The sequence below is a fragment of the Trachurus japonicus genome, chromosome 16 (assembly GCF_045865225.1).
Source record: "Trachurus japonicus isolate A0001 chromosome 16, Traja_1.0".
NCBI classification, from domain to species: domain Eukaryota; kingdom Metazoa; phylum Chordata; class Actinopteri; order Carangiformes; family Carangidae; genus Trachurus; species Trachurus japonicus.
Genome location: NC_140922.1, coordinates 27,409,798 through 27,424,892, shown reverse-complemented (window position 1 = coordinate 27,424,892; position 15,095 = coordinate 27,409,798). Strand labels below are relative to the sequence as shown.

Below are 15,095 nucleotides of genomic sequence, written 5' to 3'. Positions count from 1 at the left end.
GATGGGATTTCTTGGTTTCCCTCATCAAACTCATCAAGTACACGATCCAACAACTCCAAAACGCTCTGGTGCACAAGTTGTGACCTGCACATTCACCACGCTATGAGATAATAACAGAACGTTACGAGTTGTTTTAGAGGTAAATTCATGCAAAACCGCCTTCAGGGACAGTTTTTCGGCAAGCAGTCTCTGTATTTGCCTCGAAAACAACTCTGTCTCGTAACGTTGTGTTATTATCTCATAGCGTGGTGAATGTGCAGGTCACAACTTGTCCACCAGAGCGTTTTGGAGTTGTTGGATTGTGTATTTGATGAGTTTGATGAGGGAAACCAAGAAATTCCATCAGCCTCCGTAGCGTAGTTCTGAGCAGCTCGCAGCTCTGCTCCACCGTTCTAAAAAATAGCTTCCACCGACAATTAAAGGTAACGAACCTACTGCTATGACTATAGCGATTATGGCAATGGGACAATTTGCCAAAAATGTTGAACTATCCCTTTAAATGAGTCCAACACTTCTATATGAGTCATAGAGATGGAACAGGTGAATGAATGATGTGAATCAAGCTCTGTTACACAATAGTGGGGAATGTCTGTCCAGGTCTGAGTCAGAGCTGTCGCTGTCTGCAGCTGCGTTGTTGGGCAGCAGTAATTTGCTTTTTAGATGAAGAATTTTTTCAATCAATTTTCATATAGTGCACCACTCGTATTCCTCATTTTCATACAGCTGGAGACGGCAGCACGACAGCCATGGCAATGTGAGGTACTGTATCGTGATGATGGCTCATGGTGCCGTGACACAACAGGTTGTTTCGTACACACAAAGTGCAAATTTCAGTGTCAAGAGGAAACACAGAGTAGCCTAAAACGTGGTGATGATGATGATGATGGCAGCTCTCATGGAGCTAAATCAAGACGTCAGATTACATAATCTCCTCGTTGAGTCAGTGTCGGTGTCAGTGGTGTTGGGTCATCATTGATGAGGATGTTTTATCCTCATGAATGTAACAGAAATAGCACACGGGAGCTGGAAGCTAATAAAATGTTAATCCCTGGAATTACACAGTCTTCCTGTTAATTTGACACCGCTGCTGCTGGTGTTTGTTTTGCACAAATGCACACACACACACACACACACACACTCTCGGGGGGGGTTTCTGATCTATGTTCGCTCTCTTGAGTTGAATATTGTTCCAGTTTTTTGCACCTGATTTTTTTTCACCGCTTTGTCTTTGTCTTTGTCTTACCTTCCATATGCACGGAGCATGTTGCCATGGCACCGGTGAAAAGGCTGAGGTCTCTCCCTGTTGTCACATTTTTTTGTTCAGAGACAGATGCAGTCTCTCCAAACTCTCTGCTTTTTTTCTTTTCTGTATCTTGGAACATATATTTCCTTTATTATGTCTCCACAGGGGAGCGACCACTTTGTTGCAGCTCTTTTTTCGAAAGTGGAAAAAGAAAACAATATGTAAGGAATGAAAGACTGAATGTGTTTTTAATGTGCTTGCAGCCAGGATACGCTCACATTTTCATTGTGCGTGTTCTCCAGCATTGTGGACTATACGTCATAACTCTCAACTCTGAGTCTGATTAGAACAATAACCTCTTATTAAAACTATTGAGTTGCTGCAGAGCCGGTTTAAGTGGCACTGAGGTAATGTAATGGCATTGAACACTCTTGAAAACAAAAGCATGCGGGCTCCGTCATGGATTTATAAACAAGTTGCTCTATTTTTAGTTGTGTTGTAGTTCTTTCCTATTTTTTTTTCTTTTCTTTTTTTTCTCCCTTTGCACTGTAACATCAAAGTTATGAAGTAATTCCGTAATTGAGCCAGAAGCTGGATTCCATATACGGTCGTCACTCGGGCCAACTTATGTGTTTGTGTGTGTGTCATTTGTGTTTGTGTAGTTTCACAAATGGTGTGTGAAATATGCTCGAGCGCTGGACAATCTGTGGTGTCTGTGTATGTCTGTGAGAGCCAGCGAGCAAGTGAGTGAGTGGTTAGAGCATAGATGTGCATAAACACCAGCGGTTCTGCTGCTGCTGCTGCTTTCACATCTGGGACTATTAAACTCGCCCGAAGCCAAAACTATAGTTCTCACACAACCAGAGGAAATGAGTCCTCGTCCCATCAGTTTGATTGAGGGAAACTGTTGCTGGATTGTATTGTGATGGATTAGATTGACCCCTCTCTCTAACCATGTTTCCATCCACACGTTTTTATTCACATTAAGCAATATCAAATTAAAAATGCCTTATGGAAACAGTAAAATTTGATTAAAGAAGAATTCCGGCCATTTTTGAGCCCTAAATCATTGTCCTGATGGTCACCCAGTGTTGGGGGGAGCAAAAAATGCGACTTAAACATGGAGTTACATCATGGCTAGACGGCGCTAGGGATAACAACAATGCTAACCTATGGGGGCAATTCTTTCAACCACAACAAACACTCAAAAAACAATCAAATATCTATGGTACATGACTGGAATCCATACGAGACACCACTGAACTCATAGTGTTCAGTATAAACAGTATAAACTCTGTGTTTTTGCATGTAGCCACTCACCTCCGATAGCCGAACTCTGAAACATCCTGGAAAGACATTACTATCCGATCGCAGAGCGCCTGCTCTCCCCGCCACAGAAACAAACACTTTTTCCTTGTTGTGGTGATTTCTCTACAAAAATGAACGGTTGAGCAGTGCAGTGGTAATGTCCAAAATATCTCCGACCATTTATTGTTTGTTGTGGTTGAAAGAATTGCCCCCATGGGTTAGCGTTGTTGCTATCCCAAGTGCCGGGTAGCCATGGTGAAACTCCGGTTTGCCTGTATCAATGTAAGTCCATGACCATCAGGACAACGATTTAGGGGTCAAAAATGGCCAGAATTCAATAAAAAGTAATCGATAAAAAGTTTATATGGTTGATCGCATCAGATTTTCTCTTGATCGATACAAAGTTTATGCGATAAATGCTGATTGAAACAGTTCTTTGCTCAATAAATGTGAGTTGCGATCTCGTTTTATGTCAATTCCGCTACGTATTCCCATCTGTTCAAAGACACGATGGGAGTAAACAAAGAAAGATGCAGGTGTACAGGACAGACTGGCTTCATGTGAAGAGTCACCATCTCCCAGAACTGTTTGAAGCGCTGCTGTTCACAAACCGTAATAGTCTATAATATTTAACATGCGGTGCATCTGCATCAAAGCAGTGTTTAGATGACAGGCATGTTGCATTATAAGCACCAGCCAAAGCCTATAACTTCCCTATTTACCAGTGGTTTCCAGGCAACGGCTCCAGCAGGCCTGTGCGCAGCCCGACCTCTGATAATCGGATAAAGATGAAGGATGGAAGTCCTTCTATTTTGCTTTTTGTACAAAAATGAATGGAAACACCTTAAATTGCAAGAAAATGTTCGATACAGCAATATGATCGCAAAACAGCACATGGCGTCATTACACACGGCTTTTTATTGGATTTAAAGGTCTTAGATGGAAACGCACTTGAGCCTGCATTATTCGCTTTTATATTTTTATCGATCTTCAGATAATTCGAGCGACAAGTGGATGGAAACACGGTTTCTCTCTCTTTCTTCCCTCCATCCTTAGCATCCTTAGCGGAACAAACAACAGTCAGTCAGTGGTGATATCTGATGATGATGCTTCCTGACATAACGACCCAACACTAAAAAAAAAAAAAGTGTTGTAATGTGATAAGATGTGTGTATTTGTGCTGCCTCCTTAAAGTTGATGGGTTTGTTTTGAACATCGAGAATGCATTCGCCAAACAGTCTGGCAGGTTGTAAACTTTACAACCACATCTTATCAGTGTGTGTGTGTCTGTGTGTGTGTCGTCAGTGGAGCTGCTGGTCCTCCGGCTATAGGACAGATTGTGTGCGTATTTAAAATAAAAAACAGGCAGATATTTCAGCCCGACTTTTAAGATGTTTGGGGTCGACATCTGTTGGAAAGCTTTTATTTTATGAACCATAACGAGTCGCCAGCCAGGAGAGGTGAACAAAGCGCAGTAATGACTCACACAAGTAGCAGCTTTTTAAAATGATTTGTTGATTTAATTTGTTTTTCCTTTTGGATTCTTCAGCCAGAAAACCACCAAACTATAACAGGCTGCACTGTGATGGATATAGAGAGACAGTGAAGGCATCGTGACTGGTTTCTGTTGACCGTCCTGATCCTCCCAGCTCGGGGTCCAGCTGACACCAGTGTGACAGCGCTGCCCCTGCAACCCGGGAAACTGAGTCATGACCGAAAACACCAACTCTTGACTTATTCAGTGAGAACTCGCGCTAGTGGATTTTCTCTTCGCCAAAAGTGTAGACAGAAATAAAAAGGAACAAATACAAGTAGATGAATCTTTGGAAACACGAAATCCAACCAATAAAACACAGCTCCCGTGTGTATTTATCCTTTGAAGTGTAAAACCTGCAACTGTTGTGGTGAAGCTGCAGCTGCAGCTCTGTGCCTTTGGTGTTACAGTTGGAGCTGCTACGTGGTTATTGATTATTTCTCATACAGCTCGGCACTATGACAAAGCATGTGAAACTAAATATCTTACTATTTCTACAAACCAGCTGTATCACCACATTTATATATATATATTTGGGGCTTTTTGACTTTGAATTGACAGGTTAGTTGAGAGAGACAAGTAGTGCTGTCAAACGATGAACATTTTTAATATGAATATGTATACGAATACCAATTATTTTATTAATCCCCAAAGGGAAATTCATTTGTTTGTCAGCTCATCTTCCATTTTCAGAAGAATTAAAAAGCCTGATTGGCTGTAGGTACAAAGGATCCTCTATATCTCTCCGCTACTGCAGCCATCGACAGTGACCACGATCGAACGATCTGAAGATAGAGCCGATTTCCCATCCCTAGGGTTGGGTTTAGGTTGGAGGTATCGTTTATTAAGGTTAAGTATAAGGCTCATTCCTGTGCTGACATGATTACAACATCATGTTTAGGGTTGCATGTTGATGTGGTTGCGTCCATCCAACACCTGAGTCTTCTAATGAGGTTTGAATCAGCAACAAGAAAAGCAGATTCACTGATTGATTATTCTTTAATTATGCTGACTGGAAACAAAATGCGAGACAAAATCAATGTCTCCTTCGTGTTTTACAAATCTTGCCACCAAGCAGAATGGCTGTGTACTGTAACGGTGCTGTTGCACACAGAAACCCCCTCTCACACATTCAGAGTTGTCAGTTTGCCTGAAGAGTTTTTTTGGTTGTCAAGCTGTGCTCTGCAAGAGGAGCAGTGTTCGCTTCTTGAGCGAGAGCTTGGGGGAAGTGAGAGGACAGGAACCTGAGGAGCCTTTCTCGCTCCTCATCTGCTGCAACAACACGGGACGACGGTAGCTTTCCTCATACTTTCCTCTACTCCAGGCACCCAACAGGAACAAAAAAAAAAAAAGCTTTAATGGCGCTCGCTGACTCATTATCATTGCGAAGAAAAAGAAACACTTGATGCTTACAGAGAGCAGGTCATGTAGCTCTGTATTTCAAAAGAATACCAAGAACTGGAGGAGGATTACCATGAAAAGACTCGGCTCTGTCGTGAAATAAGCACAATAATTAATTGAAATACTCCATCCTTGTACAGATAATGAACTATATTGTCATTTTTTTCAGCCTCCACTCACTACTCGCTGCTCATTATGGCCGTAATATAACATCATTCTGTCTTAAGAAAAACAAGACATTAAATTTTCTCTTATGTGCAACAAATGTTCAAGTTTTTAATTGCCGCCTTTTTAATGATTAACTGCACCATTAACCATGAACTTTTAATGTCTTCTCTCTAATGTGCTGCCTGCTTGTCACAAGAAGTGTAGGTGTTGCAATGAAATTCAGATCTGTATGTATAAATGCACAGTATATATACCACTTTACGTCCTATATAGATGTTTAATAGTTAAATTAACAATACAAGCAGCCTGAACAGCACAGGTGTGTTTTGTTATGAATGGCACTCAGCTGCTCTGTCCTCACACTAAGTCCACAGGAATCTGTTTTTGTCCAAGAGATTTTAACTTAGGAATTTTTTCCCCAACTCTCTCCCCCACTACAATCTAAATATAGAGACTCAATGACCGTGGTTAATTTCAGCAATTCTTGTATAATTAGACAATTTTTCTCTTTTGAAAAGTGCAGAAACTATGTTTCCAGGCAGACTTGGGGGGAGGAACTAAACTTTCATATCTCATCAGAAGAGATGGCTGCAGAGATGTTAACGTTGTGTGTCACTGTTATTTATTATCACCATGAATCATTGAAAGATGATACATTTTGAAATTCCAAGTACCCACAAATCTAATTTCCCAATGTCCTCGACTCTAAAATGTGCATGTTTAGTATTAATTAGGCATTAGCATGCTAAGACGTTAGGCAGTGATGGCCAGCAAGGGAACTATTGCACCGGCTAAATGTGAGCAAGTTATTAGTTAGTATTTGGAACTAATATTTAAACAGTATGTGAAAATCAGAACTCAGAAACCTGAAACTTAGCATGCTGACATTAGCATATAGCTCAAAGCACTGCTTGGTCCTGTTTTGCTATTTGAAAAATATTCTTTTTGTGTTGTTTTTTTACAGATCTGACTGGGCGTCCAGTGAGAAACAGGCAGAACATCTGAGAACCAAGACAAAGACACAGACGGAGACGCTAAAGGTTTGATCAAAAGTTTTAAATCCATCAGGTCTTCATCTGTCATCTGTGAGCTGTAGTAATCCTGGCACACCTCCCCCTGTTCGCTGAGCAGCTTAGAGCAGCGAGCAGCAGTTAGTTCCCCAGGAGGAGTGAGTGTGTTTGCCACCTGAGAGACAAAATAAGACGAATGTCCTGTCACGTCTGAGTGTTTGTGAGAGAGTTTATGAGACGATTTTGTGGATATTAAATCAGAATTTTGTCAGTGCAGACGTGGCTGCAGCAGGTTGTCATGTCGTCTTAACAGGGTTTCAGTTTCTGTCGCTATTTCAAACTTATTCTCTTGTCTGACAACAAAAACAGCAAAACATGAACCGGTAAATGAGAACAGATTTAGTGGGAAGTCGTCTGTATTAAAATACTGTGTAGAAAAGTAGAGACACAAATACGACACGATGGGTATCCTGATTGGTGTGGTGCATCATATAATGACATTTATTGGCATTTTCCACAACTTCTCTATATTGAAAACCTTTTTTTTTACTTTCATTACTTACCATCAATTAAAGCAGAAGTAAGTGATATATTTGTGTTAATATAAGTCTTAAATAGTTATATCTTCCGACAGCAATCACTTACATAGAGTGTTTGGTCTGAAACACGGGTCTGTCAGTCCCTCTGCTCTGCTCTGAGCCGAGGAGAAAACATTTATCGTATCCTACAGTTTTTATCCAATGAGGAGAGAGAACGGCATGCAGGGCTGTGTGTGCAGCCAAGGAACGCCGTGAATGTGGCGACGTAGCGACGAGGACTGTTATGGTGCGTTCAAGGAAACTCGTATTTTTCCGACCGTGAAGTGGTACCAGTTCGATCTGGTACGAGTTCACCGGTCGGAAGTTACGAGTGGCCGTTATAGTGACTTTCACCGGTAAAACAGGTCGGAAAAACACGAGTGGGTTGCCTGAAACGCTACAAAGTCGTAAGTTGTGACTTGAAGCTGTAATTTACGATTTCAAAAGCCTGCCTGGAACGCAGCATTAGCGAAAACGACCGGACCACTTACTGTACTTCTGCTTTAAAAGCCATCCTTTTTTTTGCACATTGACTACACTATAAAAGTATATAAGCAATAAAATGTAAAAGATTTTGACCTTATCTTGTAGCAATATTTTTTTGTTGTTGTTGTTTTTTTAAGTGCAAAAAAATTAATTTCTATCTCGCATGTAATAATTACAACACTTCAAACTTTCCTTAGTCCCCAGGAAGTTGTTTTTCCATTGTTTGTACACCCGACACTTCCCCCGAGATTCTCTATTACAAAATTACTCATTATTTTAGTCATGAACAACAGAAGAGGAGATTGTCTAAGTATTTTATCTTAACTTTTAACCTTTAAAAACTATTACAAACAATTTCCTTGCACCCATTAATCAGTGTATAGGACACTCCTTTCATCTCTGGCTGAAGGTGGTATGTGTGTGTGTGTGTGTGTGTGTGTGTGTGTGTGTGTGTGTGTGTTTGTCTGGACAGTAAAACGTTGAGCGCTCAAGCTGTTTGGTGTACGAGCGGCCGCTGTTGTTTTTGGTCAGTGTTGTTTCCCATGACTCTGAGATGAGCCAGAGGAAGCCCAATGTGATTTCCACACAGTTCCCAGGCCCCTGAAATCCCTGCAAACACAGGCCATTACACACAGTCACACACACACACACACACACACACACATGCAAGCAAGCGCACACACATACACACATACACAAATCAGGGAACAAATGAGTGTGTGAGAGTGTGTGTACTATTAATAATGAAATATATAAAATTAAATTGACTCAACATCCTTTGCTCATTATTACACAATTTCTAACTTTAACTTGTCAGCTATTTACAAACACACACACACACACACACACACACACACACACACACACAAACACACACACACTGGCCTGTCAGACTAAGGGGACAGCTGCAGTTCGTCCAGTTAAGAGGCCCACTGCTTTAAAACAGGCGCCGGCGGCAGCAGAGCCTCACACACTCGGACTTCAGGTCACTTTGTGTCAGTGAAACCTCTGAACTTGTTAAAGATGACAAACACTTGTCTGAAGAGTCGCATCAAAACAGGAACTTCACTTCACTCAGTTTGGATCTGAAATCGAGAACAGAGTACAGCATCGAGTACAGCATAAGATAGTGTTTGGTCTCTGTTCCCTGTCCTTAAAGGTTATTACGAAAACATTTCAGTTTTACGTACTACTGACTTGTGAGCGGTTAGGTATGGAAGTCCATTTCAGCCAGAAAATTAATAGATGAAAAGTTGAATTTATGAGATAAAAAGTTGAATTCATGAGATAAAAAGTTGAATTTATGAGATACAAAGTCATCCTTATGAGATAAAAAAGTTGAATTTATGAGATAAAAAGTCATCCTAATGAGATAAAAAGTTGAATTTATGAGATAAAACATCATCCTTATGAGATAAAAAGTTGAATTTATTAGATGAAAAGTTGTATTTATGAGATAAAAAGTTGAATTTATGAGGTAAAAAGTTGCATTTATGAAATAAAAAGTCATAATGATGAGATAGGAAGTTTGACTATCATAATAATACTAATTATTTCATTATTTGGATTTTTTTTCATTTCATACCTTGTGGATTTTTATTTTCTTACTTATGTTTCTTACTGGAGGGAACAGGCTTCCATATTTGGGTGATAGAGATCGATCATATCACATCTTCATGGTTTTGTGGTGGCATGAACTTCAGGAAGGTGCTGCACCAGTTTCCTAGAAGTCGTCACCATCTACTTGTTGTTGTTGTGTGTGTCTGTATCAGATGTTTTGAAAGCTGCCTGGCTGTTCCTGCAGAGCCTCCAGGTCACTCCATCAGATCAGACTCAATGCAACTATGTTTAGCAGGATTACCTCACCCTCTCTGACAGCTTTTCCCTCTGAGCAGATTCACAGCAGTGAAATCTGCTCGTTTTAATGAGATGCTCCGTTGGGGAACGCGCTGCTGTCGACTGTTACTACAGTACTGGGTCGTCGTTTTTTTTTTTTAGACTTGATGCAGTGACCGGGGATAAATCCATATTTACTATTGTTCAAAGGGGGGCGCATGCATTAACAGCCAAAGTCGAGTTAAACCCGGGTTTAAAGTGGATCAGGGCAAATGGAAACAAGTATCTATAACAGCTACTAGATCACTGCCCAGTTATTTTATATTTGTTTGAGGATTATGCCAATTTTACAGCTTGGTGTCTGTTGACATGTTGCATTTCAACATAATACTTCTGTCATTCATTTGAGGAAATAAAAGTTTAGGCTAAAGTTTCTGACTTATTTATATATATATATATATATATATGTATGAGTGGTTTCCAGTCCTCTAATTTCCCTTCATCAGGATTAGGGCTTTGTGAATTGACTGGCAAAATAAAAATGAACGACACAATACAAGACAATATGATAATGACACTTATTTTAGATTTATTATAGGATTATGCCAATTTCACAGCTTGTTGTGGTCTGTTGACACATTGCATTTCAACATAGTACTTCTGTGGTTCATTTGAAGAAATTAGTTTAGGCAAAAGTTTTGGACTTTTCTATATATGAGTGGTTTCCAGTCCAATCAGGATTAGGTACGATACGATACGATACGATACGATACGATACGATACGATACGATACAATACGATACGATACGATATGATGCGGTAAAGATACGATATGATACGTACACATAACATAAAATTCAAAAACAGGAGTGCCAAGAAAACACGTATTACAGAAACAGAAAGCGCCAATAACAAACGAGTGGACAATGGAGACAGGCTTAAAGAGTATTCACTTAAATTCAGTCGCATCATACTGTCTGTATAAAGAAAAAGTGGTGAGAGAAAGAAGAGTGGTGGTGACAGGCTGAAGATGATTGAGGATGGATGTGGACGTGGAGCAGGGAGAGCTGATGTCAGGTCAGTGAAGGGGGCGATGGACGCTGGTTCAAACTCTTGGATTACCACACACCATGAGATAGATAGATAGAGAGAGGGAAAGAGAGAGAAAGAGAGAATAAATAGAGCAGCATGAAGTTCAGTTCGTCTTCTCCCGAAGCTTCATTTGTCTAAAGTTGGAGAAAGAAAACTGTGAGTCACAGGAAGCGCTGCCTTGGCCAGTGAAAATAAAAAAGTGCGATCGCTTTCTGCTGCTGCTCCTCCTCCTCCTGTGAGCTTCCTCTGAATCTGATTACTCCTGACATTTGATAGGCGAGCTGCATCTGTCCATCCATCGCATGCCAGTAGACGGGAGATTAATATGCAGAGACAACTGCTGATTGATTCGCGTGTGTGTGTGTGTGTGTGTGTGTGTGTGTGTGTGCGTATATATCAGGGGATAGTGAGCAGAGTATGACTCATAGGAGAGGAGGTGATGTGTCTTTTTTCTCTCTCTCCTCTCGCTCCCTGACTCCCAACCTGCTGCTCTCTGATAAGACGGTGGGCTCTGGTTAATCCTCTCTCTGCATCCAATCCCGCTGTCTGCCACGGAAAAAAAAACAAAAAAAACAATGGATGGGACAGAGCGGTCGTCAGTCTTTTCTTCTGGCTTCTGTTTATAGCTTCTGAATCACCGAGGATGGAGTGGGTTGTAATGTCGTTGAGTAACTCTTGAGACTCTTTGCTGATTGTATAACAATCCTTTTTCTTCAGTCCCCCCACCCCCCCAATTTCCTGTTTCTTCACAGCCCACCTCTTGAGCTATAAATTGGATTAAATAAATACTTTCTGTAAAAAAAATTTAAAAAAAATCTTCTCCTCACCACTCAGGGTTAGAAATATAGACACACGAAGGTTGAGTCATGCACAGTATTATAGTTATTATGATTGTTTAGTATTTAGTATCAATGATCGGTCGTGACAGTGAGAGTTATTTTAACATCAGGTTGAACTTCACCCCACTCTCGTTCACTAATTACACTAAATGCTCATTAGATGCTATCAGACAGGTGGTTTAGTCGCATTTTACTGCACATTCAAAATAATATACTCATTGCTGAGAGGTTAGTTTTCAGTATTATCGGTATTATCAGTTACTTTAATTGGCTGCTTGTTTAGGATAAGGACTGGACGTGAGGAAGATTCAGGAACATCTTTAGTTCATAATTTAAAAAAGAAAAAGAAAATACCAAAAAAAAAATGTTTTCTTACTTTTTTTAGGGCATTTTAGGACCTTTGGATGGTTTTTACTCATTCACTGTATTTATGCATTTTCGCTTTGCTTGCTTATAACGGTGGCTTTTTCGTTGCACCTGTTCTCCCATTCATTCCATTTATTTTACCATGATATTTCTCCTGTTTTCATAATAGTATCTTTGCTTTTTTAACACACAGTCACCTACTTTTAAGCTACTCTCCTCTCAGCCAGTCATTCTGCAAAATAAAAAACACCTTTGATACAAAATGTCATGGTCATCACTTTCAGCATGAGAAAAAATCACCCAGTTACAACAGAGGTGCTTAAACTTTGGGTGATGGAAAGCAAGTACAAGAGGAGGAAGGAAGAGGAGGATGGTGTGCGAAATATCTACAGTACGTCTCTGGGAGCGAAGTATCCAAATTTATCTTTTATTTTTTGGCATGACCATATTTAAGTTTAGTCTTGCCAAAGCAGGTTGTGTGAGGTTTCAGAGTGTGAGCATTGTGTTTCAGTGTTCCTCCTCCACCTCTCTCTCCTGTGCTTTTATACTGTAATATTTCTCTCCCAGGTCTGAGTTTTAGGAGTTTAGGAAGATGGATTTTCTTCAGACCTCATGTAATAAAGGTTTTATTGTTGGATCTTCTGCACCAAAAGATCTAATTCCTATCCCTATCCCTTCGTCATTATACTGGAGTGAGAAAAGCTATAGTGCAAACGTTTAATAAATTCACACACTGTATAGCAGCATAAATATTGTGTAATTTCCCATCACAGTCATTATTCTAATACCACATATTATACCTCTAAGTTAATTTATCTAATTTCTTCAGACTGTGCAGCCGTTTCTTCGCTACATATTAATTACAGTTCATCCTAAAAAGTGTGAATATTCAGTATTTGTATTCCCGTGGTAAATAATTGCAAACTTAATTGTCACTTAATGGTTGTTTAGTTTTGAATTAACATACATCATCATGCATATTTATTTATCTCTTATTTTAACTGTAACAACGCTTTAAGATGGTTTCGTCATTTGTTTTGGCAGCTGGTGCGGTACATCGGATTAGCCTGTTCACTGAGTTGCATCGGCTCGCCCACCTCATGCACTGCAGTTACATAACACATGAGAGGAGATTTGTTTTTAAACAATCTTGTCTCCTTATTTCAGCGAGTGCTGAATTAACCTACTGTACATGAGAAGCTATGAGAACAGCTGCTGTTTGTAAGAGAGACTCTCTGACTACAACTGCTGCAGGATAAAGGAGTGTGTGCATGCGTTGTGCACCGTCAGAGGGAAACTGTATTAATGAAGTAGTGAAATAGTAAAGTGGTTGTTACAGTAGCATAGTAGTAGTAGTAAAGTGTGTGTGTTGCACAGTGCATCCCTCCGTCTACAGGAGTTTCCTGCAGTGTGTAAGTGCATGGGTGCACATGTGCATGTGGTTGTTGTTGTGGTGGGGAGGAGGATGTCATTTTCCCTCTCTTTTTCAATCTTTCTCACTCTCTCCCACCCCCCACTCCTCGCCACCTCCACCCTCACAGGACAGTGCATTGTTACATTCATAACCATATGGTGTGTGGGACATGACTCCACTTCCCTGTCTGCTGGCCAGGTTTCTGCTGATTCCTGTATGTGTTGTAATTGGCAGTTACATAAAAAAAACAAATAATGAAAAAAAAAAAAAGTGGAGCTTGTAACTGTGCAATGCCGTCGTCATCGTCGTTCGTAGTCCCCGGCGCCGCCCGCCCGCACGCTGTATCTGTATGTGTGTTGACAGTGAAGCTGCAGCTCCTCCTACATAATGCAGTAGAGCAGCAGAGACGCATCAGACTCATATGAATCAACTGTGTTTGTTAATGTGAGGTTTTTAGTACAGATAGTGCATAGTTTAGTGAATAAATAGTATTAACCATCTGAATTAAGGAGCCAGTGTATGATATTTTCCTGAAGATGTAAATGTTAAATCAGCAACAGGTCCTGTTTTCAAAGCAGCTGATGTTGAGCGGTGATGAGCTGTGAGGCAGGAAACCAGTTGAAGGTTTGTCACTTGATGCATATGTGCTCATGATGATATCTAGAAAACATTTTACTGTGTGCAAAAGCATCTGCACATGGCAGGAAAACACACAGTCACTCTCCTCCATTCAGCTCCATGACTTCTTCTTCAGTGTCCACTGACATCCACCGCTTTAAGCTGCTGCTAAGAGGGAAGTGTTTTATCAGATTATAAAATGGATAAGTGTAGACAACCATCTGTGACTCGTGGCAGTTCCCACATATTTGTCTGTGGGTCATTAAAACGTATATATCATCATATAGGGACCAAGTCATCTTTGCCTTTCTTTAAGAGCTGCTGATTTTGCACAGGAACAAAACAAAACACGGCATCATTCGAGGAGGTTGGTGCATGAATTTGAATTTATATTTATTTAAGTGTCATGCACCAATTAAGGGCTTACAAGACACATTTCATATTTAGACAACAAACAAAATCATCAGAGTACAGAAAAAACAAAAAACACATGGAATTCACATAAATAATTCACTTTTTCTTAGTGTCCAGGCACTTTTTTTAATGAAAGTAGCTGTAGTAAAGACTTTTTTTCTGAAGAACCATTCCAACTTTACCTCATCATCATCAGCCCAAAACAACTCAGGTTCACATTTTTGCATTTTCTGAAACAAAAACTGCCTGGCTTCGTCATATAACAGACAATGAAACACAAAATGCAGTTCATCCTCAATTACATTTAGATGACATAATGTGCATATTGTAGTCTTCCCTGCTCAGGTACTGAGTTAAACCTACCTACTTCTATTACCAGAGGGAGAATCCCAGCCCCCCCACATAAAGATCTCTTGGATCTATCCAGTGGCAAAGTCACATAGGGTTCTGGACAATACACATTTTTCAACTTGCAATAAGTTCTGAGCTTTGGTTTAAACCAGATATCATTAGCCAATTTTTCTTGCATTGCATTCCTGCATTGTTAAAGGACAGGTTCACAATTTTCAAAATAATAATCATGTGTCACTATCAACATCCTATCATCATCCTTCATGATACTGCACATTTTCTATAACTTACCTGTTTGAATTAGAATTTCCCTAAAGCTTAATTGCCTACCGTACATAATGAGAGCTTTTGTGTGGCAGGTATAGGTGACTGTACACCTGCAACAGGCCAGCTTGTACTGAACTCTTAGCTCCACACATGCTCTACCTCTTTGCCCA

At 40.2% G+C, this 15,095-nt stretch overlaps 1 protein-coding gene across 1 annotated transcript in view; it reads left to right on the top strand.

Annotated features, from left to right (window-relative positions):
* ncalda (neurocalcin delta a) overlaps positions 1-15,095 on the top strand; it is a 74,539-nt gene that overhangs the window by 15,228 nt on the left and 44,216 nt on the right. The window contains exon 3 of the mRNA XM_085802934.1: positions 6,619-6,694. The gene's annotated coding sequence lies outside the window, so the exon portion shown is untranslated. The remainder of the gene's footprint in view (positions 1-6,618; positions 6,695-15,095) is intronic.